We start from the raw sequence: 25619 nt of genomic DNA on the forward strand, positions 1-25619 counted from the left end.
ACTGTTTGGAAGTTTATAGAAAGCCAGTGCTTGCTTGGGCTAAAGGGAAGTCTCTGTGTTCACCAGTGGGAGTGGTTAACACTGAACAGCCTGCCTGTCCCTGGAGGAGTGGTTACTACCTAGAAGCTGTAGTTTTATTGGCTATTTTGGGTCAATTCTAAACTCCTTGATCTCTCTCTCTTAAAACCAGGCTGTCTCATAATTTTGGCATCTTTTCAGGCTTGCTAGTTGTTGCTGAAGCACATACCAAGAGGAGAAAATGCTGAGAGAAGAAAAGGAGCCACTTTTGTGATTTTAAGTATTTTCTTCTGATTTTTTGCTAAGTTTTACTGCTTTGCCGCCTACGTTTTGGCATTTTCCAGCTTGATAAAGTTTATATCTGTAACAGTAACAGTACTTGGAACACATCTAGAGCCTGTTTACTGCATTTCCTGTGTTGCACTTATTTTAAAATCTTTTTTTCTCTAAAAACTGCATTTTACCTGATTTTGGCCTAGCACTCAAGTGTGGGGTCTTTTATTGCACTGTTGTGATTATTTTGCTGCTTGTGTATCTCTGCTACCTTTAAACTACAACAAAAAGAAAAAAAAAATCTTGCTTTTTTCCCACTTTCTGAAAGTTAAGAAAGTTCAGTTACAGATTTGCTGTTCTGAACTGTTTGGAAGTTTCTAGAAGGCCGGTGCTTGCTTGGGCTAAAGGGAAGTCTCTGTGTTCACCAGTGGGAGTGGTTAACTCTGAACAGCCTGCCTGTCCCTGGAGGAGTGGTTACTACCTAGAAGCTGTAGTTTTATTGGCCATTTTGGGTCAATTCTAAATTCCTTGATCTCTCTCTCTTAAAACCAGACTGCCTCATGATTTTGGCATCTTTTCATGCTCGCTAATTGTTGCTGAAGCACCTACCAAGAGGAGAAAATGCTGAGAGAAGAAAAGGAGCCACTTTTGTGATTTTAAGTATTTTCTTCTGATTTTTTGTTAAGTTTTACTGCTTTGCCGCCTACTTTTTGGCATTTTTTGGCTTGCCAAAGTTTATATCTGTAACAGTAACAGTACTTGGAACACATCTAGAGCCTGTTTACTGCATTTCCTGTGTTGCACTTATTTTAAAATCGTTGTTTTCTCTAAAAACTGCATTTTACCTGATTTTGGCCTAGCACTCAAGTGTGGGGTCATTTATTGCACTGTTGTGATTATTTTGCTGCTTGTGTATCTCTGCTACCTTTAAACTACAACAAAAAGAAAAAAAATCTTGCTTTTTTCCCACTTTCTGAAAGTTAAGAAAGTTCAGTTACAGATTTGCTGTTCTGAACTGTTTGGAAGTTTCTAGAAGGCCGGTGCTTGCTTGGGCTAAAGGGAAGTCTCTGTGTTCACCAGTGGGAGTGGTTAACACTGAACAGCCTGCCTGTCCCTGGAGGAGTGGTTATTACCTAGAAGCTGTAGTTTTATTGGCCATTTTGGGTCAGTTCTAAACTCCTTGATCTCTCTCTCTTAAAACCAGGCTGCCTCATGGTTTTGGTGTCTTTTCAGGCTTGCTAGTTGTTGCTGAAGCAACTACCAAGAGGAGAAAACGCTGAGAGAAGAAAAGGAGCCACTTTTGTGATTTTAAGTATTTTCTTCTGATTTTTCTTAAGTTTTACTGCTTTCCCGCCTACTTTTTGGCATTTTCCGGCTTGCTAAAGTTTATATCTGTAACAGTAACAGTACTTGGAACACGTCTAGGGCCTGTTTACTGCATTTCCTGTGTTGCACTTAATTTAAAATCTTTTTTTTCTCTAAAAACTGCATTTTACCTGATTTTGGCCTAGCACTCAAGTGTGGGGTCATTTCTTGCACTGTTGTGATTATTTTGCTGCTTGTGTATCTCTGCTACCTTTAAACTACAACAAAAAAAAAAAAATCTTGCTTTTTTCCCACTTTCTGAAAGTTAAGAAAGTTCAGTTACAGATTTGCTGTTCTGAACTGTTTGGAAGTTTCTAGAAGGCCAGTGCTTGCTTGGGCTAAAGGGAAGTCTCTGTGTTCACCAGTGGGAGTGGTTAACACTGAACAGCCTGCCTGTCCCAGGAGGAGTGGTTACTACCTAGAAGCTGTAGTTTTATTGGCCATTTTGGGTCAATTCTAAACTCCTTGATCTCTCTCTCTTAAAACCCTACAACTCTCTTTTTGCGTGGTTTTGCGCACTGAGCAGTGTCTGGCAGCGCCGCCTAAACAGGTTTAAACTATTCCAGGATCCACAAAGTCTGCTCTTCACTTTTTCCCTTAGAACTGTTCAAACTCTCAAACTAATCACTCTATTCTCTTTCTAAAGACCTGCACTTGCTCAGCTCTTATAAGGAAACACTAACTAACTAAAGCACTACACCCTCATTGACTTCTCATAAGTATTAGACTCCCAATTGGTCCTTCCTGATCAAGTGAAAAATCAGTTCCCTTCCCTAATCTGATCAGGAAAAAAAAGAGTTCCCTATACTAATCTGGTATGTCCAAGGGTCAGTTTCAAGGTTACTCTCCAGTCCAGCTGGTGAATCTGGGAATTTTGAGGCAATGTTACAATTGCCTTATGTACACAGACAACCCTCTCCTCCTTCCAACAAACTCTAATACATGTGAGAGATGCAGTTACACAGCCAAACTGGAGGCAGAGCTCTCTCAACCCAAGACTGGCACAGTCAGTCAGGAGGAAAAGGTAACCACCCACACCACAAATCCAGTCTCACACAGACCTATTGCATCTGCATACCCAACACATAAACACACAAAAACATACTTGGAGGCTCTAAATAAAAATCTTCCTAAACAGCAAATACCTCCTTAGCAGATATCCAAGCAACAGCCACCCCTCAACAATACCCACAAATCACATATCTCACAAAATCAGTGTGCCTCACAGTCACAGCCCATAAGGCCAAACAACACACCAAATACACTTGTTATAGGGGACTCTATTGTCCAGCACACTGATGTCCCACTCACCAGACTGAACAAGAAAAAGGTCACTGTAAGCTGCCTGTCGGGTGCCAGGATCCACCACATAATGCAAGCACTTAGGTCACTCCAAATCAAGTACAAGTATGACTCCGTCATTGTCCATGCTGGTGTGAATGACCTGAGACGTACCTCCCTGGACTATATGAAAAGAGACATAGAGGAGCTCTCTGACCATTTAGCCCAGGCTGGCATGTCCCTGACCTTGAGTAGCATCTTGCCCTCACCATGAATGATGCCACAGTATAAATGCAAAATGATCAGTTTCAACAATTGGCTAAAGTATTGGTGTCATTCAAAGGGGATCCAGTGTCTGTCAGCCTGGGATGACATGCTCGACAAGCCACGTTGCTTCGCTAGGGACGGCTTACACCTGTCACCCTTAGGCTTTCGTATACTGGCCAAGGCTCTTGCCACCCCCATAGTGCCTTTTTTAGGCAAGGCTCAAAGGACAAACCCACCTCCATAGACAACCTAAAGATAAAAAAACTAAAGGTAATGCTACTCAATGCCAGAAGTCTAAACCTCAAGATGCACTTTTCGAGACTCTCCTCAGTATGGAGAAAATCGATGTCTGTGCAGTAACAGAAACCTGGTTTAAGGCTCCTGAGAGCACCCCAGCACTAGCAGGTTATAAATCATACCATGCGTTTCGGCCCCAAAACTCGGACCGAAGCACAAAAGGAGGGGGAGTATCTATATTCATCAAAGATACCTACACCTCCAGGTTAGTGGCACTGCACGAAGCATCAGAAACCATCCATGTGCAACTAACAGTGGGCAAAACTGCCTTTCAGTTTGTAGCCTGCTACAGATCACCCTCCCTATTACAGGAACCCCACTTGGCATTCCTGAGAACACTGGAGAATATGAAGGTCTCTCCAAACACTATGTTATTGGGTGACTTCAACTACCCAAACATTGACTGGGAAAACTACTCAAGCCCAAACACCCTCGTCCAATGGTTCTTTGAATTTATAAACTCTAACGCAATGGAACAACTGGTCACCACTCCCACAAGAGGGAACAACTTATTGGACCTGGTCATCACCAACATGGGGACTCTATGTTCCACACCAGAGGTAAACCCCTCATTGGTAAGATCAGACCATAAACAAATTTCCCTGGACATCCATAGCCCATCCCCACCCCCAGCCAAGGAAATCACTGTAAAGAATTTCTCAAAAGCCAACTTTGCACTTCTCAAGACTGAGGTGGAATCCTTCAAAGCCCCTGGGCCAGAGGATAATACAGCCCAATCCGCAGAATCCTTTACAAATGCATTCTATGAGCACCTGCAGGAATGCATTTATCGTTCTATCCCAAATAAAACCAAGACTCACTCCTCCAAAAACAGGAGACCGGTCTGGTGGACCCCGTCCATAAATAAGCTATACAACAGAAGGAGGAAGCTACTACATGACAGAGCAAAATCCCAAAAAGGGAAGGCATCTCTGATCAGTATTAGCAAGAAACTTCGATCCCTCATAAAATCATCAAAGGCCAGTTTCGAAAAAAAAATTGCCCTAGAAACTAAAGATAATCACAAGGCCTTCTTTAGTTATGTCAGAAACATGGGCGGAAACTCCCAGATATGCTCTGAATTGTTGCATAATGGTACAAAATATACCGAACCTACAGACATAGCCAACATCCAGGCAGACAGATTCAGCGCAAACTTCTCCCCCCCCCTTCCCCCCCAAAGGAGCAAATGCCTATCTCAACTGAATGTAACCTCCCTGACATCACAGATGCACAGGTGAAAGCTGCCCTTTCCAATGCAAAAAACACAGCATCTATGGGACCGGACGGTGTCCCAGGCTGTGTCTTACATGAGCTCCAAGAAGAACTGAACCCTCACATTAAGTCACTGTTCAAACTTAGCCTTACTACAGGATATGTACCAAAGAATGGCATACAGCTACAGTGGTCCCACTCCACAAAGGTGGTGCCACAATGGACCCCGGAAACTATCGCCCCATAAGCCTGACTAGTCTGGTCTGTAAAGCTATGGGGCGTATTATCATGGAACTCATAAACAAAGACATTGGGAGCCTCCAGACACTGGACCCTACCCAATTCGGCTTTGTTAAGGGCAGATCTTGCCTCTTAAACCTAGTTGATTTCTTTGAAACAGTTACCAAAGCCATAGATGAGGGCAAGGTAGTCCACACAGCCTACCTGGACCTCGCAAAAGCCTTCGACACAATACCCCACTCGGGCATCATAAATAGGCTTACCAGCTTAAATATCAACCCTTATATCACAAGATGGGTTGCAAACTGGCTCAGAGATAGAACCCACATGGTCAGAATCGCAGGTGCCATGTCCGAATCCAAACCAGTTACAAGTGGCGTCCCACAGGGCTCAGTTCTGGGACCTCTCTTATTCAGTATATACTTCTCTGAGGTTCAGGCTAACACGGGGGGATTATGGCTGACAAAGTTCTCAGATGACTGTAAACTGGGGGCCATAATCGAATCTCCAGCTGGCACAAGCATCCTCCAAAAGGGTCTCACAGAGACGGATGCTTGGTGCCAGAGCCATGGCCTCAAGCTAAATGCTAAAAAGTGCATAGTCATCCCCAATGGGAAAAACAAGATGCCCACAAATTACCACATAGGTGGTAATTCATTAAGTACGGAAGAAGTAATTAGAGATTTGGGGACCAACGTAGATAGTAATCTCTCCTTTGATAATCACATTGCCAAAGTGGTTAGAAAGACATTCTATATAGCCCACCTTATCACGAAAGGGTTCGCATCTAGATCAAGAGAGGTCATTGTGCCCCTCTACTCGTCACTCATCAGGCCCATAATTGAATACAATGCCACTTTTGGGATGTACCTTACCCGACACCTGCAGCAACTGGAGAGACCCCAAAAGTACCTCACCAAGAGGATCATGGGCTACAAACAGATGTCCTATGCAGCTCGACTAAAGAAACTCCAGCTCTACTCAGTTGCTTACCACCTACTCAGAGGTGATCTATGCCTGACGTACAAAGCCATGTCAAACCCAGAATTAATGGACATGCTCCACCTCAAAAAATTCAAGTCCCTTAGAGCTACACGCTCCAGGGACCTAAACCTCAGCACAAAAATAAATAGGACATGCTGGAGGGACAGATTCATTTCCCAGAGGCTCCCCTCACTCTGGAATAGAATCCCAATTCATGTTAGACATAGCCCCTCGCTGACCCTCTTCAAGCGAAATTTGGACACGTGGATGGGAAATCGCAAATTCACCCCTGGGATCTCTCCTGTGTCCCTGCTAGACAGAGGCACAGTAAACTAATCTGAAAAGGGTACCTTCTGTGACCTACTTTACAGAGGCACAGTAGGCTAATCTAATAGGGAGGCGGAAGCCAAATACACTCTGGCTAGGCTTATAAATGCCCTAGGGCAGATAGCCTAGTATCTACCTATGAACCTATGAACCTAAAAAGACGACATGTATATTTCTATCAGCACTATAAAGTTTGCTGGCACACACACTCGCACACACTCACACACACACACACACACTCACATGCACATACACACACACACACACACACACACACACACACACACACACACACACACACACACGTGAGGTGTCCCAAAGGCATTCCACAGACCTCACATTAGGCAACAGATGACAGTCATGACACACACTCAGACCAAAACAGACACACTCTGGACTAGTCCTCAACATCATGCAGTGCATACCTTTCAACTTACCGTAACTACAAATTTACATCACTCTGATATGTGAGTGTTTTTATTTGGTGGTGAGCCTTCACCTACAACACACTGCACCCATGTAAACATTACTGCTGTTCATCTGTATAGCACTGTGGCCAAACCTACAGAATATACCTACCAACTGTCCAGAGTTTCCAGGAATATCTACATATGTGGTTCATCTTTGCTGTCTGCTGCTCATGCCTCCTATGTGTGTCTGATAGATTACTGGTTTGTCTAGTGGATTGGTGGCCCTACTTAATGTCATACTGTGATATGAAGATGGCATAACCTGCAGTACATGTATGTGAAAACAAGGGTGGTTACTAAAACAACTTCCCAAGCTTACAGTGGGTGTACAAACCCTTTTTAACTGCAATGATTTTGTGACAGATCATATGAGACACCAGTGATATTGCCATAATATTTTCACCATTTCATATGACATATAACCTGTGCATTCCAACTGAAGGACATGCACATCAGGTAGGGTTCACATATCGTACATGATATGACTACAATAGCTGGGTTGCATAGGGGTGCACACCTGTAAACTGATACTTTGGTAAAGCACCTGTTCATCTCATTGGAAAGGAGTGTATCAGCATGGCACATCTTGACATGGCAATGTTTGCACACTCTCCCTTGCAGAACACCTCCAAATCTGTCAGAATGCAAAGCCATCCCCTGTGTACAGCGCTCGTCATTTCACTACACAGACTGTATTTAGGTGTGGACTCAGGCTTGGCCACTGCAGACTGTTGATTGTGTTCTTGTGAAGCCATCCTTTTGCTCAGTGGATGTAAGGTGTGGGCCATTGCTGTGTGCAATGTTGAAATGCCTCCCCATACACAGGTATGTGGCAGACACCAGAAGGATTATAGCCACAAGGGATTGGTGTTTGAAACTGGTCATAATACACTCCAAATCGGCTACAGCCTCAGTTCAAAGTTGTGAACAGCAAATCAAAAGCAGGACACTGCCGTCAGCCTGCTTCACTGTGTGGGTAGTGTGCTTCTGCTGTTGTGCAGTGGTTTTATATGGCCAAAATAACATGACCGAATTGTGGACAAAGACAGTTTAACATTGGTCCCATAACAACTTAACACATTTACACACATGCTTTTTGAAAAGTTGAAGTATTGTTGTCCAGCAGTTACCCACTACTGGATGTTGTTTGTTGTGAGGAACAGCTGCCATCTTCCAAACACATCATATAGCCATGACATGTGAAGACCAAATAAAATTGTTGTCACATGTAGTACACACACAGTACTTGCCAGAGATGTCTGTCACTCCTTTGTTGTTCCTGTATGGCTCCTGGCAGCCTCCCTGGACATTGTTGGTAATGTATCCATGTAGGGGTGTCCACTTCTTCACAATGTCACTGTTGCACCATATCTGGAATACCTTTTGATGACTATCTGCACTGTGTTCCATGGCATATGCAATGCTGTGGGTATGTTTCTGTAGCCTTCTCAAGGCTAAAACCTTTCTAACATGTGATCCCTTTCCAGCATGTTAAGCAGTATGCGAGCCATGGCTTTTGCTGTAGCAGCCAACTGTGGGTTTATGTTAGGATATCCTTGGTATGTGAGCTGAGTGTTATTTGCAGTTAATCCAAGAGTCTGTAATTGATGGCAGGTGTGTATCTAATATGATGTACTGCTGTGATTTTGTCACATGGTGCTGCACCACAGTATGAGCTTCATCCTATGCACACATATGCATCTAGTTTCTTGGACAATTTCCATGTCACATACTTGTTCCACTAACAGATTTGTTTGTTTGTCAGTTGCATTGTACATATTATAGGTCACAGGACAGGTTGGATATATGTTTGGTCTTCTGTATTGTGCTCACATTGTCATATATCAGAAATACCTGGCATTCAAACAGGTGTGTAGACCTTTCATAACAGCAATGTCTACAATATGTCCCTACTCCTGGCCCTTTGTCCCCACATTTTGCCAATCTTTATGCAGATGTCCTGCAATGACAGGTTTGTGAGGTAGGTATGGTGCACATATATGACATCACATGCGAATAGGCCCCTGTGACGTCCACTGTTATATTAGGCAGTGAACCCCGCCACAAGTGATCATGCAGATATTGTCAGATGGCTGTGTGTAATACCTTAACATGCCTGGGGTTTTGGTGAGCCAAAATGGTAAAATCCCATACTCACCAGCTTCAGGCTGCTGTACCTCATGTAGAGTCGAGGGACTTAGGTAATAGGGAGGGAGAGGTATTGTTAGCTCATTCACAATATGCATTGGTCCACAATTAATGCTACATTTATGCACAGGTACAGTATAAACTATGATAATACACAATTTGCTGTCCTTCACCATAGATGTGCACTTGTGTACATAACTAAATTCCACCCACTGATTTTATTAATTTATTTATTTTACAGTTTGTTTACCAAGATAGTCCATTGGTCCAAGAAGAGTTTGCTTTCAATGGAGTCCCGTGGAGAAAATCTCCATGAACAGTGATATAATATGAAGACAATGCATCTACTGTTATGCAATAGTATTAAAGAATGATGGCATTACATAACATTATAAAATAAATATACAATTGCAGTGAAGATATTGTTAAAAATGTAAAAGGTAAAATTACACACATATATAAGTCAACTAGAATAAGAAAATCCCATTGCTGCATATTTCTGTTACATTTGTTTGAATGTGAAATAACACAGGGTTGACATTACAGTTTTACATGCAATCTTAGCATAGTTAAAGTAGGATGGGTGATGAGAGGTGAAATTGTTGAATCTAAGAAGGGTGGGACAATAACAAAAAAGAAAACAAAAGTAGAGCAAGAGTACAAGTAAATGAGACAAATGAATATGGTAGTAGTCAGAGAAGCTCAGTATGATGAAGAGAAGATAGAAGTAAAGGAGTGTGAGAAATGGGGAGAAACAGGTGAGTCATGTGTGATGAGAACAGGAACATTCCCAGAGGCTATTGAGATGGGAATGAAGCAGGGTCTTAAAGGTAGAGTGGTTGTCTGTAGTACCAATAAGAGGTGGCAGGGATTTACAGAGGTGAGCTAGGGAAAAGGATAGTAGGTGTCTACCTGGAGGATGAGCAGGCTTGTGCAGTTAATGAAAATTCTGGTTACTGGATCTTAGAAGTCTGTTGAGTATTTGCATTTTGAAGGAGGATGCAAGGGAGGGCTAGATGGAGGGATTACAGATGAGTTTATGGGCATGAGTAAGTTGAATGTAGGTAAGATGGTTGGAAAGTTCAAGCAAATTTAGTTTGTGTAGGGCATTGCACTGGTGGTATTTGGATTTATAGCTGGTAGCAAACTTAGACATTTTCTGATAACAGGAGGATAGCTTTGCTTTTAGAGAAGACTGAAGTTTGGTAAGAAGTGGGACACCGTATAGGAGACAATGAATGAGGAAGGTGTTAGACAGTACCATTTTAGTAGTGGGAGTGATATACTGGTTATGGTGGTAGTATTTTCCCCTGACATATGCATCTCAAGGCTCTATAGAACACAGTTGTAATGCAATCTCAGTACATTAATATGCACTTTTGGCTTACCTGGATGCTCCTCCCCTGTTGCCTGGGTGCCACCCTCCTCCACGACTGAACGTTCTTGCATAGATCTTCTTGTGGAGGCTACCCCAAGGCTGGCCAGGAACTCCTCCACTGGTGTAAGAGGGGGCTGTGTAGCTGGCCCCTCACCAGTAGTGGAACGGTCCCTTGCTACAGCAGCAGCCCATTGCCGGGCATGCCGAATCAGGTCACTTGCTCTATGACATACGTGCAGCCATGGTGGCCCAAGTTGTCTACAGTTTGAACAATTTCATCTCACAGTGCAGTCTGCTCCCGCTGGTTTTGCTAACCCTGACCAAAACGAATGGTATAGTTTTGCAGGATGGCCTCAGTTATGGCCCAAGTTTCCTGCTCATTGTAGTCCAGCTGCCTCACCATAGCACCTGCAAGACATAAACAGTGAAACACATCACAGGACCTCAGACATTACACAGACTTCATTACAGAGACAGCACATGACTAATTGTTCACAGTGTACACTATATACAAACACATGAGAACATGCATTGTACTCCTGGTCCTCTTGTGTCATATTCCTCCCCTATGAGGGCCAGTACATTTCATAAACCACCATTCACATTTGTGTAGAAGGGTGACAGTGTCTGTGTTCTTTGCAGATGGGCTGTCAGGGCTGCTCAGTCTTGGCTTGCATACAGTATGTAATGGAGCTGGAAGCATATGTCTGAGTTTGTTTAGGATGTGGACAGGAATATTATCAGTCCCCAAGGTTACTTGCTAATGTTACATTTAAGTGGGTGGTTTACACCCGATCCATCATGATGAGAGTAGTGGTGCATGTGGTGTGCATAAGCACCTATACTGATGTTGAGCCTAGGTGGTGATGTTTGACCTAAACATTTCTGCAGCAGGTTGGCTATAGCGATGGTGTGTGTGTGTGTGTGTGTGTGTGTGTGTGTGTGTGTGTGTGTGTGTGTGTGTGTGTGTATGTGCTATGACTGACCTCCATTACAGGGTGGTCTGGGTTGTTGCCTATGAGACCCAAATATGTGAAGATGGCCTTCTGGTTGCCTTCAGTGGATCTGTCCAATTTATACTCATAGTCAGCCTTACAGTAATCCACCTGTGACCTACTATGGTCGTCCAGACAAATGATGACATGCTGGCCAGTAGGTGCCTGCTCCTACTGTCCCCTCTACTGCCAGTATAGCATCCCATTATGTGCTTTGCGCACTACTGCTGTCAAGCAAAGGGGTTTACTCTACTTTGTTTGAGACAGCTGGTATAAATTAGGTATTGCTGAGGCCATACAGTTATGTGGGTAGTCATATACCAGGCTATAACTCATTCCACACCTTTTGGCCCCAGAACTTGGACCAAGGTCTAAAGGCGGTGGTGTTTCCATATTCATAAAGGATGTGCACAGCTCCAGACTGGTAGTCCAAGATAACACATCTGAGATACTTCAGGTGTAGCTAACATTGGATAAGACAGTGATTCAGGTCGTAGCCTGCTATAGGTCCACAACCATGTCCCAAGACTCACACTCCATGTTCCTAAGCACCCTGGAAAATATTAGGGTCCAAACTAACACTTAATACTAGGTGACTTTAACTACCCCTCCATTAACTGGGAAAACTACTCATGAACAAATACACTTGCCCAATGCTTTCTGGAATTCATTAATTCCAATGCTCTGGACCAACTCGTTCTTACTTCTACTAGAGGTAGCAGCATCCTTGACCTGGTCATTACTAACATGGGCGACCGTTGCTCTACACCAATAGTCAACTCCTCCCTGGCTAGATCCAGCCACAATCTAATCATCTTGGAAATCCACATCCCACCAACCCCAACAAAGGTAACCTCCATGAAAAACTTCTCCAAAGCTAACTTTGGGCTCTTAAAAACAGAGGCGGCTAACTTCACGGCACCCATGCAAATGGAGAATAGGTGCATGACTGCTGAATCATACACCAATGTACTGTACAAACACGTATACAAATGCATGGATCTCACCATACCTAAAAGAACCAAGATGCTCTCCTCAAAAAAAAAGGAAGCCAATCTGGTGGTCCCCTGCCATAAACAAATTCTACAACAGAAGGAGGAAACTGATGCGGAATAAGGCGAAGTCCCAAGACTGGTAAAACTCCATTATCAGCCTCAATAAAAGGTTGAGATCCCTGATCAAATCATCTAAATCTAGCTATGAAAACAGAATTGCAGCAGAAAGTAAAGACAACCACAAGGCCTTCTATAGTTATGTAAAGAATCTCCACAGCAATACCCAGATTTGTTGGGAGCAACTGCACAATGGTACCTCCTATACTGAGCCAAACAGATATTGCCAATATACTGGCCGACAGATTCAGTGCTAACTTTACCCCTCTCCTCAAAGGACCACTCACAATACCAGTAGATTGCCAGGCACCCAGTATTACTGCAGCACAGGTTAAAACAGCACTGTCCATGGCCAAGAATATAGCTTTTATGGGACCTGACAATATCCCTGGATGTGTTCTACATGAACTACAGAGTGAACTGGCTCCTCACCTGTGTGCTTTGTTCAATCACAGCCTCACCTCAGGCTTTGTCCCTACTGAATGATGCACTGCTACAGTCATCCCTCTCCACAAAGGAGGATTGACTACAGACCCCGGGAATTATTGCCCAATTAGCCTGACAAGTCTGATATGCAAAGCTATGGAAAGTATCATCATGGACCTAATAAACAAGGATACAGGAAATCTCCAAACTCTGGATCCTACACAGTTTGGTTTTGTGAAGGGTCGATCATGCCTGCTCAACTTGGTCGACTTCTTTGAGTCAGTCACCAGAGCTATGGATGAAGGCAAGGTGGTTCATACAGCCTACCTTGATCTGGCCAAGGCCTTTGATACCATTCCCCACTCAGGAATCATAGAAAAACTCACTAAGCTAGGCATCAACCCCTATATCACTAGGTGGGTTGCAAACTGTGAAAGTAGTGACTTCAAGTCAGACTGCTGACCAGTCACGAGTGGAATCCCAGAGGGTTCAGTCCTGGGTCCTCTCCTGTTTGGTATCTACTTCTCTGAAGTCCAAGTCAACATGAAGGGACTCTGGCTGACAAAGTTCCCAGACGATGGCAAGTTGTGAGCTGTTATTAACTTCTCAAGTGATGTTGTCATCCTACAGAAAGGCCTCAGTTACACCAACGACTGGTGTCAGAACCATGGCCTTAAGCTCAATGCCAAAAAATTGTGTCATCATCCCCCTTGGGAAAAACCCAGTTCCCTTGAATTACCACATTGATGGTAGTCCACTGAAAACAGAAGGCATTATATGAGATCTGGGAACACAGGTTGACAGCAACCTCTCTTTTGGCCACCACATTGCCACTGTAGTCAGAAAATCCTTCTATGTGGCATATCTCATTACTAAGGGTTTTGCATCAAGGAAGAAAGAGGTCATTGTCTCCCTCTACTCTTCCCTCATTAGGCCAATCATCGGGTACAATACTCCATTTGGCATGTACCTCACTAGACACCTGCAACAACTGGAAAGGCCACAAAAGTACCTCCCAAAGAGGATCTTAGGCCTTAAACAACTGTCCTAGATGGACAGGCTCAAAAAACTCCAACTATTCTCTGTCTCATATATCCTACTTAGAGACAATCTCTGCTTGACTTACAAAGCCATGTCCGACCCAGCTCTGTTATAAATGCTACATCTAAAGAAATCCCAATCCCTTCGCACCACACACTCCAGAGACCTCAACCTCATTACCACAATCAACAGAACATGCTGGAGGGACAGGTTCCTAACCCTGAGACTGCCCATGCTATGAAATAGACTTCCCTTACATGTCAAGCAGAACACCTCACTGGCCTCTTCAACAGAAATTTTGATGAGTGGATGGGAAATAAAAAATTCACCCCGAGGATCACTCCTGTGTCTCTACATGACAGAGGCACTAGGTACTAAAGTCAGGTGGCACGATGACAGGGTAATCCTATAGGTTAGGCTTGTAAAGGCTCCAGGGTGTTTAGTCTAGTACACACCTATGAATCTATATCAATGTTTGTAGTAGGCATGGACACAAGGTCATAACACAGTTGGACACCTCTCTATTTCCTACATGATACTCCTGCTTATGGCAGTACACATGTCTGTGTCAGGCCAGTGGAACAGCCATTAACTGTGGAAGTGTAACTCTGTTGGATGCACACACATTAACATTACACATGTGTGCAACATGTACAGCTCAGTTACATGCTGTTTTGCATACCATGTCAGGTGTTAAGAGGCAGCCAGGTACACCTACCCATACAGGCATACATCTGCACAGGTAATAACTGCTATACATTTCTGTTCTATGTCAGTATGACACACTGTCATAACACTTTTTTTGCTCAGTCATTCCTGTTAACCTGGTAGGGGGCAACATGTGGAGGATGCCGTAAATACAAGTGGGCTATGGACCAACATTTGTGACACTGTCTTCACATTGCTGTAACACATGTACATCATTTGATATTTGGGTAGCCTTTGCATTCACACTCATACCCTGGAGGATGTGTGTGTGTGTGTGTGTGTGTGTGTGTGTATGTATGTATGTATGTATGTATGCATATATATATATATATATATATATATATATATATATAGATATATATAGATATATATGTATGTATGTATATATATATATATATATATATATATATATATATATATATATATATTTATATATATATATATATATATATATATATATATATATATATATATAGATATGAGAATAATGGTGGTGTGCACAACTGTAGTAACTACAGAGGGATAACATTGATCAGTTACAGCATGAGGTAATGGTAAATGGTGGTGGAAGCTAGGTTAAGAAGGGTGGTGAGGATTATTGATCAGCAGTATGGTTTAATGCCAGTAAAGATCAGCACAGATGTGATGTTTACTATGAATGTCTTGATGGAGACGTACAGATGAGGTCAAAAGTAGCTGCATTGTGTCTTTCTGGACTGACAGACAGCATATGACAGGATGCCTAGAGGGGAGTTGTGGTACTGTATGAGGAAGTCAGGAGTGGTAGAAGAATCTGTAAGAATGCTACAGGATATGTACAAGGCTACTGTGACAGCAGTGAGTTTTGGTTTGGGAGTGACATGTGCATTTAAGGTGAAGGTGGAAGTACATCAGCGAGCAGCTGTGAGTCCTTTTTCAAGTGCAGTGGTGATGGAGAGCTTCACAGACATCATCAGACAGGGGTTCCTGTTGACTGTGCTGTTTGCAGATAACATTGTGTTCTGTAGTGAGAGTAGGGAACAGGTTGAGGATACCCTGGAGAGGTTGACTTATGGTCTACAGAAGGGAGGAATGCTGGTCAGCAGGAATAAGACAGAATATATGTGTGTGAATGGAAGGGAGGATGGAGGAATGGTGAGGATGTAGGGAGTGCAGTTTGCATAGGTGGAAAAATTTAAATACTTGGGAACAACAGTTCACAGTAATGGGGAGTATGGGGGAGAGGTAAAGAAGAGAGTGCAGGCAAGCTGCAGGTGGTGGAGAGGAGTGTTTTGTGACAGACAAGTACCATTAAGAGTGACAGTGAAGGTCTACAAGAGGGTGGGGAGCCCAACTGTGTTATATGGGCTGTAGACAGTGGCATTGAAAAATAAGGCAGGAGTCAGAGGTGAATTTGGAAACGTTTATGACATTACAATTTGCACTGGGTGTGATGAGGGTGTACAGGAGCAAGAACATGTATGTTAGGTGGTCAGCCCAGGTTGGATGGCTTGGGGCCAAAGGCAGAGAGTGGCAGGATTATGTTTGTTTGGACATTTGATGAGTAGGTATGCTGAGTATATTTGTGAAAGTATGAGGCTGCTGGTTAGGATGAAAAGGGGAAGGCCTGAGATAAGGTGTATGTATGTGTTGACAGTGGACATACAGCTGGTTGGTGTGAAAGAGCAAGATGCAGAGGGCTGGAAGACATGCAGTCAGATGATCTGCTGTGGCGACCCCTAAGGGGAACAGCCAAATGAAATATAAGGAGATGTTGTAATGTCAGTGTTCACAGGTTTCCAATTCTTTGCCAGACATAACACAACTGTTTTAGTACATAACTACAAACCTGAGACACACATATAATCAGTGTGCATAACACTGGACAGTTGAATGGTATGAGCTCATTATATCATATGCAGTTCAGCACAGACAGCTGCAACAGTATTTCACTATGCAAATACTCTGCATAGGTCCCTCACATTTCTGATACAGACATGTATATCATAGTAGTACTCAATTAACATATGGATATATACAACATCCCAGTAGCAGGCTTAGGAGTGTCACAGTCAGTATTGTTCAAACCACACTCCAGTAGTAGTCATATGTGACTGACTCGGGGATGTGAGCTGTGTTCTATGTCACTACAGCTAGACACAGATGCTATGGCCATAGGTTCTGATTAGCAGTATATCAGTACAACAAGTGTTGTTGAGAAATATTTACAGAACACTTCCTATTTATTTACCTCTTTTACATACCCCCCTAATACATTCCATTACATGATTACTTGTTACACATACCTTTTGTTTGTCTGTTTCAGTTGCTGTATTTCACAAGTAGACAGGTGTGTCTCACAGATTTTTTTTGTACTCTGGTTGTGATGGACTTGGTTTTTGTTTGTTTTCTTTATTTTTCTTTCTTTCTTTCGTCCTTTCTTTCGTCCTTTCTTTCTTTCTTTCTTTCTTTCTTTCTTTCTTTCTTTCTTTCATCCTTTCTTTCTTTCTTTCTTTCCCTCTCTCTCTGGTAAATTAGAAACATCTGTTTTGCATAGAAAGCAGCTTGACCTTTGTAGGTAATGCCCATGATCGGTTGAAGGCCTGTGCACAAATTGGAGTCCCCCACTTGCTAATTGCATGTGGAACAGCTGTGGTATAATTTCTATAGCCAACTGCATGAAAACACACTCCTATAACTAAGCACTTCATGAGGGCATTGGGCCTTTTCCATCACTGTGAGCAGGACTTCATGTGGGTGTCTGACAAACAGCATCACAGAGGGTAGTTGAAAATACCTCTTACAACAAACACTGTGGAGACAGGATGTTTTAGACATGGGGACAGAATGTAAGTATTGCTGTTATACATTTGAAGTAATGTTAGTTTAACAGGGTTTGTGTGGATATGCCTGTTCTGCATGATTTAAAGACTGACATGACAGTGTTATGTGGTTGAGAAAACTCTCACCTGTAGGGCTATCTGCAGACTTGAGTCTTAGATTTGGTGTGTTACTCACACATTTTTTGTCTTTATAAATTCAGTAGCATACTCTGAGGATTGCAGTCAGTAAATGGTAACATCAGTGTGTGTCTCTGACTTCATATCCCTCAGAAGGGATATGTTACAGCAAACCCTGTTACACCAGCAGTTTTCTCATTTTATAACAGCAATATGTCAATGATGGCCCTGTGTTTGTGCCTCTGTCCCCCAAGTCTGTCACCCTTTGTCCATATGTCATGCAGTAAGAGGTGTATGTGTACAGTATTTCATTATTTACTGACATCATTCCTGATATCAACCCAGTGATATATCAGACTGCCAGACATGTTATGTATAGGAGGCCTTATATTTGAGGACAAAACCTGGACATTCTGTTGTAGTTTGTACAGTAGTGAGGTCTGTGTACTTATGGTGATTGTTGACAAAGTGTCAGTATTGTGTAGCAGTGTATTGTGAATATGTTACTTGGCCTGTGTACAGAGTGGGGTAGATTTCAGTGTTCTTGGTCATTTCCAATATGACGTTGCATGCTGCTCCAATTTCTGGTACCCTATCAGCATATATGTTTGTAGGGTGAGACTGAGACATGTCCCATACCACAGTCAGACATCAGACTACACTGTGAATTGTGCCAGTATATGTAAGGATAGTGTGTGAGTGGCAAACATGATAATGGGTTTTGTTCACACAGTCTATATACTGTACTATTAATAAGGCTTACCATTACGTGACTGTGACTGTGTTGAGATTGGTTGTGGGCATGCACTTTCACACTGGTGTTTGTTACTCCTTGCTGTTACATCCCTGTTAGTGCCTGCTATATTTGCAATTACATGTGTATTCCCCCATAGGAACATTGGGTTAATGTTGTGGCAGTCTGCCTGTAGTTTAGACAGTGCTTGGTGACATGCCTAGCACCTCAGTGTATTTTCCCTAGTGTGATGTTATGCCCAGATATTTGTCAGATGTACTGTTGCCTGGCCACCATAAGTGTCGTGTATTTCTGACAAAGAAGTGGGATGCTGTAAAGATGCATGTCACTAACTAGTGGGAAGTACGTGGCCTTGGGACTTGTCCTCCTCCAGTTAATATTTGTTAGGACAGACAGGATGGTGTGATTGCATCAACTGTGTGAGCTTATCTACTCCAGTATTTGGGATATATCCTCATTTCATGGCTTTATACAATCCCTTTGTCAGGCTTGGTCCACATTTCTTGCACTAAGGAGTTCTGTGTATACCTCTTGACTATCCAGATTGTTTCAGACTGTCCAGGTTTATTTCTCATATGTCTGCTGTATTCCACAGAATCATTACTGTGATTTGTGTGATATGTCACTATGATGATTTTATGATGTCTGTCAGTAACTGATGGTGTACATTTCAGTTTCAGAACTGCCTTCCTTCAGGAAATGCATGCTGACACAAACCCTGTTACTGTAGCAACATTCTACATTTATGACTGCAATACTTACATTACATCCCCTTGCACTAAGAGGTTGAGAGTTATGGTGCTGTGGTATGACTCCACTACATGTTATGGCCATATTATATATATATATATATATATATATATATATATATATATATATATAATATCCTTTTTATGTGTAAATATGAGTGTTGTATATTCCTTCTCAGATGTATCTCACCGCATTTATCTGATATGTGTATGTTTAGATATAGAAACATGACTGATTCCACAGAGTTTTCACTTACAAGTAGTAAAAAATTGTAGCACTCAAAGCAGTTTTTCACTACTATTCAGTACATGTACTGAATGATATATTTGAAAAAGCAACAGATATTCTTACAGCTCAGATGGCTTAATGGTTAAGTGCTGTGACTATAGTGTGCAGGGTTCAAGACCTGCAAGGGCTGGGCAGAACAAGGGCTGACGGAGACAGGGTGATTAAGGTGATTTAAAGTGGCTTTAAGTGGGTTTGCACAAGATTGCATGAAGCTAAGTGGTGCTCACGTATGGTTAAACGAATATGGGCTTACACCTGGTAGGCTTTGGTTACCAGTGTGCAAATCTGCTTAGAATTTACATTTAAGCAATGCTTAAACCTGCTAAGCATAGCTCAGCCCTGGTAACCAGTGATCACATTCCAGTCTGATAAAATATCAGGGTAATGACATCTTTAATAAGTGTATTTAATTCCATGTACATAACATGCTTTTATTTGCTGTCATTACAGTAGCAAGGGGTGTGAGTATACTGTATGGGACACCTGAGTATACATGGTTAGTACTACAATCTTTTCTCTTTGTATTTGTTTCATACTTGGGTACTTCTGCGGTGGTGCAGCGGTAGCATTGTTGCCTGACAGCAAAAGGTTCTCCCATTTGATTCTCGGCTTGGGTTGGGAGTGCCTTCTGTGTGGGGTCTGCATGTCCTCCTCGCGGTCGAGTGGGCGTTCGAAAGACATGCGTTGAATAGCGTGCCTTCATTGAAGGTTGGGCTTCGGGCTGGCAACTCGACACCATAAAAACAAACTGCCAATCATTAGCGGACTGGAGTTCCGCTGTGGTGACCCCTAACCGGGAGAAGCTGAAAGATAAACAACAACAACATTTGTTTCATACTTGGGTAGTATCCCAGGTTGTATGCAGTCACACTTGCATGTATTGTATCATTACATTACTACTTTTAACAGTGCTTTTCCAAGTAAGAGTAGATTGCAGATTAATGTACTGGAACCATACACCCTGCATACAAAGCTGGACTCTAAGTACAGACTATCTTGTTCTTGGTGATTGAGCTGTATGTTTTTATGTATCTCCTATTGGATATAGATCTGATATTTTGATATTAACTGTAGACTACTATGTTTTTAGGACATGTCATTGAGGACTGCTGTCATGTAGTAATGGCATACCTTTCAGTTTCGGATATCTATCTTTCAAAACATTCATCCTAATGCATAACCTGTTGGCTATCTGCATTCTGTCTTTCCTTTGTACAAATGTGCAGATGTCAGGTTTTGCTATGGCCATACCACTATGTCGGTGCCCACATTGTATTGTGCTGTGGGCTTGGACACTGCTGCTAGTTCTGACATATGGGACATTCCCTAATGTGGGCCTTGCCCCTTTTCTTTGCCAGTGTGAGGGACATTACAGAGGTGGTGACCTACAGATTCACATACAGTAGATGGCAATATGTTGCAGGACAGGACATGTGAAGACAGTCAACCAACATGGGGGACAGATCCCCAGATATGTGAACAGATTATATGTCATCAGTGCTGTTATATACATAGTGGATTGATAGATTGACAGGGTTTGTGGGGACATGCATTTAGTAAGTGACATCACAACTCACAGTGATATGTCTCTGACATACCTCTCCACTGGAACACTGTCCACAGACTGGCCACATGTCTGCCTGTTATGTTTTGTCTGTTCCCCAGACAGTTGGTGTCCTTGGTAAATCTGTCATGGACTCTGGGGAATGCAGTCAGTGAATACTCACATATATTGGTATTACCAATGTCATATTCCTCATAAAAGATATTTCAACAAACCCAGTGACATCTGCAACTGTCTCAATGTATGACAGCAGTATGTCTAATCTACCACTGTTTGTGCCTCTGTTCTTACCTTGTGATATAGGGCTTGATGCCAAGCTTAGTGACTTATTGCATGATTCCTGAGTGCATAATGTTATCAGAGGCTTTGGTCAGATCAAGGTAAGCTGTATGTGCACCTTACCTTCATCCACAGCTCAGGTGACTGACGCCAATAAGTTTACCAGGTTGATTGACCAGGTATGACCTACCCTTCACAAAAGTAAACTGTGTTGGTTCCTGAGTCTGCAGATTCCCATATCCCTGTTTATTAGGTGAAAATGATGCATTCCATAGCTTCGCATAACAGACTTGTCAGGCAGTTAGGGCAGTATTTCCCAGGGTCTGTAGTCACACCTCATTTGTGGAGGGGTGACTGTAGCAGTGCACAATTCAGTAGGGACAAAGGCAGAGGTGAGGCTGTGCTTGAACAGGGCACACAGGTGAGGTGCCAGGTCACTCTATAGTTCATGTAGAACACAGCCAGGGATATTGTCAGGTCCCATAAAAGCTGTATTTTTGACCTTGGACAGTGTGTTTTAACCTGTGCTGAAGTAATACTGGGTTCCTTGCAGTGTACTGGTGCTCCAATTCTGTTCTCACAGCTAACTTTGTGGTATTTGATGAGGGATCTCAATTTTTAATTGAGACTGATAAGGGTTTATTTCCAGTCATGGGACCTCACCTTACTCCATATTGGTTCCCTCCTTCTGTTGTACAGTCTCTTTATGGCAAGGGACAACCAAATCAGCTTCCTTTTTTGAAGGTGAGGGTCCTGGTTGTATTGGGTAAGGTGGTATCCATGCATTTGTATACATGTTCATAGTGCATTGTTGTTTGATTCAGCTGTCATGCAACTAGTCTCCATTTGCATGGCTGCTGTGAGGTTAGCCACCTCTGTTTTTAGGAGGCCATAGTTAGCTTTGGAAAGGCTTTTCTTGGTGGTTAGCTATGCAGGGGGTTGGGGGGGTGGGGGTTGTGGATTTCCAAAGGTGATTAATTTGTGTTCAGATATAACAAAGGAGGAGTTGACTATTGCTGTAGAGCAACAGTCACCCATGTTAGAAGGACCAGGTTGATGTGATCGGCATGTGAACCGGTGCATGAATAGCTTTCCCAGTTATTGGTGGGGTAGTTGAAGTCAACCAGTATGAGAGTGTTAGGTTGGACTCTAATATTCTCCAGGGTGTTTAGTGACATGGAGAGTGAGTCTTGGGACATGTTGGGGATTTATAGCAGGCTACAACCTGAACCACTGTCTTACCCAATGTTAGTGACGCCTGCAGGATCTGTACTGCATAATGTTGGTGTACCTCTCTGGAGGTGTGTGCATCCTTAATGAATATGAAAATACCACCACCTTTGGAGCTTCAGTCCAGGTTCTGCAGCCAAAAGTTGTGGAATGAGTCATAGGCTGGTAGTGCAAGGGTGCTTCCTGCTGACTTTAACCAGGTCTTTGTTACAGCACAGATGTCATTGCTCCCTATTTTAAGGGATACTTACAGTGAGGGCATTTTCTGATTTACACATCTAGTCTGCAGCAGCATGACCCTCTGATTGCCTGTGTTTGTAGCTGTCATATATCTCTGTATATTTATGATTACATATACATATATGTATGTATATATGTATGTATCTATTCACCTTTATATATATATATATATATGTTTGCATATATGTGGATATAAATTTGGATGTATTTCTCTCTCTCTCTCTCTCTCTAAATATATATATTTATTTATTATGCACAGATTTGCCCTCATATATGCATCTCCATATATATATATATAGATATATGTACACACACATATATATATATATATATAGAGAGAGAGAGAGAGAGAGAGTGAGACAGAGAGAGAGAGCACCTGACTGATTCTACAGACTCCTTTCCCTACTGTTGAATGACTGCACTAACTGATATGTTTGGAATGGAATCACTATTATATAGGGTTCAGATGGTGTAACAGTACATTGCTTTGATAATAGTTTACAGGACCTTGGGTTCAGGACGTGAAAGGCCTTATTCTTTGGTTGCAAGGCAGAACAGTTTTGCTGGGGAGAAAGGGAAATAATTAAAAGAGGTCTGTAGTTTGGGGCCCTTCAACCCCATTTAGGCAGCCTTTGGCCAGATTTGTTGAAGTACAAGGTTCATAGTGTGGATCTAATGTCCGACTGCACTATATATATATATATATATATATATATATATATATATATATATATATATATATATATATATATATATATATATACATACACAAAAAATGATAAAATCCCACAGAAAATATGAAATAACCACCAAAAGGAAGCAGCAATTCAATCAAAATAAAGGCTTTTTCCAGCTAATAATCCAAGTGTCAATGCTGAGTTAGAATTTCTTTATTTCAAAGAACAAAACGTGAGCGCTTTTGCAGAGATACTCTCCGCTTCTTCAGACATTACAAAATCGAGCAGCCATCATCAGTTATATAGCAAACATCAATCAAGCAATGATTCAATTAACCAAATTAGCTACAATCTTAAAATTACTACTTGGTAGTACTGTTAAAACAGCCTGCTTCTATAAAAACCTGAAGAACACATTAGATACCAAAGTATCCTGTATGACACTTAGCAAAAAGTGCACCAAATAAAACAAAAACATAAACATTACGATGATACATAACTTTAAAATAAATTTATATAAAACCCTTAAAATGTGAATCCTGAGCCCATCTACCAGAGGGCTCTGGCTTTAAGAACCGGCTTAATAGTGACACTTTCATTTAGACCCCTCCCCCTGTGTGCTGCCAGTCTAAAGATCCATTTTAACTCAGCCTGTTCTGTTAGATTAACAATATCACCCAACCTAATGTTAGGATATTGTACATGCAATACTTGATAATAAAATATATGGTCAGCTCCTTCTAAAAGTGTATGCTTAGCTAGCGCACTACAGTCTTGCTTCCTTTCCAAACAATATACTCTAATCCTCTCTCTTAATCATCTGTTGGTCTTACCAACATAATATTTAAAACATTTGTCACAGTGTGCAACATACACAATATTGCACGTGTTGCAAGTACTGTGATTCCTCAATTCCCACAGATACCCTGTATCCGGGTTCTTAAAGAAATGGGATTCATATATAAATATACATTGCGGACAACTACCACATTTCCTTGTGCCAAATGGCACAAAATTTTCCACTGACGATGGACAAGCACCTATATTCCTATAGCAAAGATGTTGCTTTAAACATTTCATATTTTTATAAGTAAACAATGGTTTGTCTCCCACTAAGTTTCTTGTTTTTTCATCAACCAAAAAAATATTCCAGCTAGCTACTATTGCTTCTTTAATCTTATCTGTGTTGCCACCGAATGGTAGCAACACTGATAAAGATCTATTAGAGCCAGCGGCTGGAACAGTTTCTATCTTTTTCTCTGAGAAATAAGGTTTGGCTCTAGTGCCCCTCATCCCCGATACTTCAGCATATCTCTCAACTATAAGATTTTCCTCATAGCCTCTGGACAAAAAATCTGATTTTAACCTATCCAACTCATCTTGTAATCTCACTTCCTCACAGCACAATTGTGATGCTCTGATTGCCTGCCCTTTCACAATATTCCCAAATATGGATGGATTGTGCATGCTATCTCTATGCAAAAAAGAAGCTCTATAACAAGCCTTCCTATAAACAGTGGTTTTAAACTCAGAACCCTCTTTATACACAGATACATCCAAAAAATCAATGCTTTTCCAAGAATGTGTTACAGTAAATCTAAGAAATGAACTACTGCTATTCAAGTTCATATGAAAGGACATGAGACTATCCACAGTGCCATGCCAAATGAAAAAAAGATCATCCACAAAACGCCTATAAAACAGAATTTGGCCATTGCCTAGCAAATGGTGCCTTTCCCATGCTACCATGACCAAATTCGCATAGGCGTTGGCACAGCTAGTGCCCATCGCTATCCCTTTCTTCTGTAAATAGCAACATTCATCAAAGAAAAACGCATTGTTCTCCAAGACTGTTTCAAGTAGTAGAGTAATAAAGTCTGCTTTAACAACGTCAACTAAACCACTATCCAATAACAGTTCCCTAACCATCTTAATTCCATTTTCATTAGGAATGCAAGTAAACTATGATTCTACATCCATTGTGATTAATAATAAATCTTGTATTGAGTCAACATTCCTAGCAAAATCATATAGATCTGATAAGAACTGTTCAGTGTCCCTTAATACATAGGTATACCTCTGAAGTACTTGTTTTAATTCAAAATCTAAATAAATAGACATTTGCTCAGTGAGCCAACCTGCTCCAGCTACAATGGGCCTAAAAGCAGGTTGCAAAGGATTCTTATGTATTTTGGGAAGTCCATACATTCTAGGTATTACTGGATGCTCAACCAAGAAATAATTACATAACTCATCATTCAACAGTCCCAAACCATTACATTCATGAAACATTCTATGCAGACTTATATGAATATCTTGCACTAAGTCAGGAGAGACCCTGTTATAAGCATCA

This window comes from Protopterus annectens, chromosome 5.part1 (genome assembly GCF_019279795.1).
Source record: "Protopterus annectens isolate FY-2018-M chromosome 5.part1, PAN1.0, whole genome shotgun sequence".
Classification (NCBI taxonomy): Eukaryota; Metazoa; Chordata; order Ceratodontiformes; family Protopteridae; genus Protopterus; species Protopterus annectens.